At 45.2% G+C, this 6,099-nt stretch overlaps 1 non-coding gene across 1 annotated transcript; it reads left to right on the top strand.

Moving 5' to 3' along the window:
- The first annotated feature begins 4,637 nt into the window (after positions 1–4,637).
- LOC112087346 lies at positions 4,638–4,744 on the top strand. Its single transcript, XR_002900031.1, has one exon. It is a non-coding gene; the product is annotated as a small nucleolar RNA R71 (small nucleolar RNA).
- Positions 4,745–6,099: the final 1,355 nt, after the last annotated feature.

Here is a 6,099-nt window from a genome sequence, read left to right on the forward strand (position 1 = left end):
ATCTTTTCCTTTTAGAACAACCGCTCCATAAGGCCTTACTTCAAGAATTTTGAATGGACCGGACCATCTGGATCTCAACTTCCCAGGGAATAGCTTGAGTTTCGAGTTAAACAGCAGAACTTGGTCTCCTTCTTTGAACTCTCTCTTGTGTATCTTCTTGTCATGAAGCGCCTTGGTCCTTTCCTTGTAGATCTTAGAGCTCTCAAAAGCATCTAACCTGATTTCCTCAAGCTCATGAAGCTGTAAAACCCTCTTCTCTTGTGCAGTCTTGATGTCAAAGTTCAGAAGTTTCACTGCCCACAATGCTTTGTATTCCAACTCAACCGGTAGATGACAGCTTTTCCCATAGAGCAGGTTAAACGGTGAGGTTCCGATGGGGGTCTTGTACGCGGTTCTGTAAGCCCACAAAGCATCATCAAGTTTCTTGCTCCAATCCTTCCTAGATGAGCTCACGGTTCTTTCTAGAATAGCCTTTATCTGTCGGTTAGAGACCTCCACTTGACCACTAGTCTGCGGATGATAAGGTGTGGCCACCTTGTGCTTTACCCCATGCTTCCTTAAAAGACTCTCAAGAGTCTTATTGATAAAGTGGCTTCCCCCATCACTGATTACTACTCTTGGAACTCCAAACCGTGGGAAAATGATACTTTTGAAAAGCTTTACCACCACTTTTGAATCGTTGGTTGGGGATGCAACAGCCTCGACCCACTTACTCACATAGTCCACCGCGACAAGGATGTACTGATTTCCGTATGAACTCACAAAGGGACCCATGAAGTCAATGCCCCAACATTCGAAGACCTCGACCTCAAAGATTGGGTTTTGGGGCATCTCATTCCTCTTGGATATGTTACCGTGCCTTTGACAAGCCTCGCATCTCGATACCACATCTTGAGCGTCCTTGAACATAGTTGGCCACCAGAAGCCGCTTTGCAAAACCTTGGCAACCGTCTTGAATGCACCTAAGTGACCACCGTACGCTGAGCCGTGGCATTCTTGTAGCACCGGATGGATCTCTTCTTCGGCCAAGCATCGCCTATAGAGATGGTCCTTATTAAGCACGTAAAGATACGGCTCATCCCAATGATATCTCATCACATCTCTAAAGAACTTTTTCCTCTGATAGGCATCAAGATCCGGTAGCTCTAAACCGCAAGACAGGTAGTTCACAAGATCCACGAACCATGGGAGGCTTCTTTCCTTGATCGTGTTGGCCTCTTCCACCTCTAAGTAAGACCGTACCAGCATGAGATGTTCCTCAGGTAAAGCATCGTCTATGGGGACCTTTTCTTCAATCCTCAGCCTTGAGAGATGATCTGCGGCCCCATTTTCAATGCCCTTCTTGTCAAGTATTTCCATGTCGAATTCTTGGAGCAATAGGACCCATCTCAAAAGCCTCGGCTTAGCGTCCTTCTTAGACATCAAGTACCTCAAGGCCGCGTGATCTGTGTAAACCGTGACCTTTGATCCCACTAGATAACTCCTGAATTTGTCAAATGCAAACACAATGGCAAGCATTTCCTTCTCGGTGGTTGCAATACTTTTCTTGAGCTGAGTCCAAGGTGCGGCTGGCATAGTAAATCACATGGAGTTTCTTATCTTTCTTCTGCCCCAAGACAGCTCCCACGGCATAGTCAGATGCATCAGTCATCACTTCGAATGGTAAAGACCAATCGGGAGCTTGTACAATTGGTGCACTGATCAAAGCCTCCTTGATCCTCTTAAACGCTTCCTCACACTCTTCATCAAAGATAAACTCCACCTCTTTGCACAATAGCCTAGTTAAAGGCCTAGCTATCTTGGAGAAATCCTTAATGAACCGCCTATAGAACCCAGCGTGCCCAAGAAAGCTTCTTATCCCTTTTACAGAATTCGGAGCTTGTAGGTTCACCATCACCTCGATTTTGGCCTTGTCCACCTCAATTCCCTTCTCTGATACCTTGTGCCCCAAGACAATGCCTTCTTGTACCATGAAATGACACTTCTCCCAGTTCAATACAAGCCTATGCTCCTCACATCTCTTTAGAACCTGAGAAAGATTAGCAAGACATTCGGAGAAAGAGGAGCCGTATACGGAGAAATCATCCATAAACACCTCGACTTTCTCTTCAATTAGATCAGAGAAAATGTGCATCATACATCTTTGAAAAGTGGCCGATGCATTACACAAACCGAAAGGCATTCTCCTATAAGCATAAGTGCCATAAGGGCAAGTGAATGTCGTTTTCTCTTGATCTCTTGGATCTATTGGTATTTGGAAGAATCCAGAGTATCCATCGAGAAAACAGAAATAAGGATGATTGGCTAACCGTTCAAGCATTTGATCAATGAATGGTAAAGGGAAATGATCTTTTCTTGATGCAGAATTCAATTTCCTATAGTCAATGCACATGCGATGGCCGGTTATAGTTCTTTGGGCTATGAGTTCATCCTTATCATTTTTTACCACCGTGATACCACCTTTCTTGGGCACAACGTGCACAGGAGATACCCACCGAGAGTCAGAGATTGGATATATGATCCCTGCCTCAAGGAGCTTTAGTATCTCCTTCTTAACCACCTCTTTGAGGTTCGGGTTAAGGCGACGTTGGTGCTCAATAGAGGACATGGCTTGGTCCTCCAGGTGGATCCGATGAGTGCATACATCAGGAGAGATTCCTCTTATGTTGGCCAAGGAATACCCTATTGCTCTCCTGAATTTCTTGATTTCATTAAGCAATGCACGTTCTTCATGTTCAAGCAAACTATCGTTTATGATCACAGGGAAAGCGGAGTTCAAGCCTAAGAACGCATACCTGAGCCCTGTTGGTAGAGGCTTGAGCTCAACAGGGGAGCGTCTGCCTCATTCCAGGAGCTCATCAGCTAGCTCCTCCATCACTTCCACATAGAAAACCTGACCTCCAATGGTCGGTTTCTTCATCATCTCTTTCACATTGAACTTCATATTCTCGGAACCGATGTGTAGTTCAATCATTCCTCCTCTCACATCTATAATGGCTCCTGCGGTCACTAGGAACGGTCGGCCCAAGATGATAGGGTCCAATGGTTCCTCGTCCATCTCAAGAACTATGAAGTCCGTGGGGATTTCTATCTCACTGATCCTTAAAGGCAAATCCTCAAGCAAACCCACCGGTAAGCGAACCGATCTATCAGCTAGTATAAGAGAGATCGTGGCCGGCTTGTAACTCTTGTATCCCAATCTCTTCACCACCGTGTATGGCATTAGGCTCACAGAAGCTCCTAGATCACACAAGCAGTTTGAGAACTTCAAGTGACCTAAAGCACACGGTAAGGTAAAGCTGCCCGGATCGGATAGCTTCCTTGGTATAGACCTCCTTTGTATTATGGCGCTGCATTCATGGCTCAGTATTACCATACCCTGGAGCTCCTTTGTCTTGTTGAGGATCGCATCCTTTAGAAACTTCCCAAGCTGTGGTATAGCTAAGAAAGCATCTATAATGGGTAAGGTGAGTTGCGTGTTCTCCAAGTGTTTCTCAAAGACCGCTTTGGCTTTGTCTAAGATTTTCTTTTTGAAACGCCCTGGGAACGGTATCTTGGGTTGGTAAGGTGGTGGTGGAACGTATGGCTTTTCAAGCTCAGTTGTCTTTTCCACCTCTTTTCCTTTGTCCTTGATCGGTTCTTTCTCAAAATCCGCTTCTTTACACGCATCACCTGAGGCTGCCTCCCCCTCTAATTGCTCATTGGCCTCAATGAGCTTAGTCTTAGGCTTCGGAGCTTGTAGTTCCTTGCCACTCCTCAATGTAATGGCGTTCACGTACTCCTTGGGATTGGGCTCCGGTTTACCTGGTAAAGCCGGGCCTCAGGATGATGTAGAGGCTTGATTCTGCTTAAGCTCTCTGATATCTTGCTGCATTGTCGCGTGCTGGCTCTCAACTCTCTGCTGACCCTGTAACAGTTGCTGTAAGATCCCACAGACATCGTTTCCCATCTGATTCTGACCCGTTCCCTGATTCTGTTGCTGATTACCCATCGGCTGCGGATTGAACCCTGGTGGAAACTTGTGATGTTGCGGTTGGCTGGTGAAGTTGTTACCCTGAGCCGCTTGATTCTGATTTGTGTAGCCGTGCTGTTGCCCACTGAACTGTTGTTTGGGCTGGAAGGTATTCTGAAAAGGAGCTTTTGGAGCATAGCTCTGTTGTTGTTGCTGAGCAGGGTACACTTGGTCTTGAGGGTTAGCTACATTCGGGTTTCTGTATGAGAGGTTTGGGTTACTGTTGTAGTTGTTAAACCGCTGATACCTCTGCTGATTCCCTATGTAGTTCAGCTCCTCTTGAGTTAGACCATCTTCATTAACATTGTCAAAACTTGGCCCTTGCTCATCAAACTCGCCTACAAAGTGTATTGGCTTTTGAGTCGCCATCAGAACCTTGTCAAGCTTGCTCTGAAGCTCTCTTATATCCTTTTTCATACGCTGTTCTTCATTGGAGCCCTCTGTACGGTTTACTCTATCAAAGTCTTCGCCATAAGTATCATTAGACATGGCTAGGTTCTCGACTAGTTCCATTGCCGCATTGATTTCTTTCCCAAGAAAATTTCCATTTGAAGCTGTATCGAGTTGGTTTCTGATCTTGGGGAGTGCATCTCGGTATAAAGTACTCAAGAGGGATGCCTCTGAGAAGCCGTGGTGGGGGCATTGGTTAGTGTAGCTTCTGAACCGTTCCCAAGCTTCGCTAAAGCTCTCGTTGTTGTGCTGCGTGAAGCTTGAGATCTGGTTTCTGAGCTTAGCCGTGCGTGATGTGGAAAAGAACTTTGATAAGAACGCCAGTTTACACTGCTCCCAGGTTTGTATAGAACCCCTCGGGAGGTTCTTTTCCCACTAGTGAGCTTTATCACCGAGGCTGAATGGGAACAAGCGTAGCTTGAAGCTATCTTCCGAGACACCATTGATCTTAGTTAGGTCGCAAACCCGATCAAACTGATCTAGATGCTCAAGGGGGTCTTCTCCGGCTAGACCGTGGAACTTTGAGTTCTGCACCATATTGAGCAGGGAAGCTTTAACCTCAAAGTTGTTGTTTTGAATCGGTGGAGCTTGAATCCCAGCTCGGTATTGGTGCGCATTAGCTCGGTCGTTCTCTCCAACAAAGACCAGAGGAGGTTGTCTCTGAGCTTGTGGCGGTGGCGGATGAACATGGTGGGCTTGTTGCTCGTTCCTATTAGCTTGTTGTTGGTTTTGCTGAGCAAGCCTCTCGTTCCTTTGAGCCTGTTGTTGGTTAACATAGGCTTGTTGTTCATTCCTGCCTGCCTGCGCCTGATTAGCATGAACCTGGTGTTCGGCTTCTTGAGCCTGTTGCTCGATCCTTTGCTGTTCTGCCATTCCAAGTCGTTCAAAATGCCGTTCCCTCTCGCGAGCTCGCCTCTCAATCCGGTTGATGTTGTCGTCGTATGGTAAAGGCAGTTCTGTGCTCCGAGACCTGGTTTTCATGCACCTGAAAGCAACACAAGAACTTGCAAAGAAGTTAGTTAAACAAAGAAAGTTAAAATCTTGAGCTCAAGAACAAACAAAAGACTAATGCTCCGACAAGTTGGCAACGGCGCCAATTGATAGATAAGACTTTTTAGGTCTCAGGGCTATCAATCCCCTTGTCAAAGTAGTACTAAGAGGTGTCAATCCAGACTTGTCAACGAGACACTAGTCTATGTTGTTTGTTTATTTAATTCAAGATAAAAAGGTGAAGGTTTTACTAAGCTAAATAACAACGATTAAGCATGTAAGTAAAGTAAATGATGAGAATCAAACAAAGCAAAGATGCAAATGATAACTAAGCGATTCAGATGATGATAATATGTAATAAAGCAAGAGACTTTAGACGAGATACTTGACTCGGGTGCTCCCAAGTTTAACTAGTGGGTTAATGAATCAAAACATCAAGCGGTTTCATTTAACTTTGAACTCAAGGCATGTTAATCTTCTCATGAAAGTATTAAGCATCTAAATTGATCCTCCTTCATACCAAAAATGTCTTTTGAGAAGCATCGAATCAATCAGCAATAAGAATCAGTTCAAAAATGTCATTTAAGAGAACAAACTATCACTCTCGCGATGAAAGACTCTTAAACCCTTAACCGAGTGGTTCAGAC

The sequence above is a fragment of the Eutrema salsugineum genome, unplaced genomic scaffold, assembly GCF_000478725.1.
Source record: "Eutrema salsugineum unplaced genomic scaffold, Eutsalg1_0 scaffold_18, whole genome shotgun sequence".
Classification (NCBI taxonomy): Eukaryota; Viridiplantae; Streptophyta; class Magnoliopsida; order Brassicales; family Brassicaceae; genus Eutrema; species Eutrema salsugineum.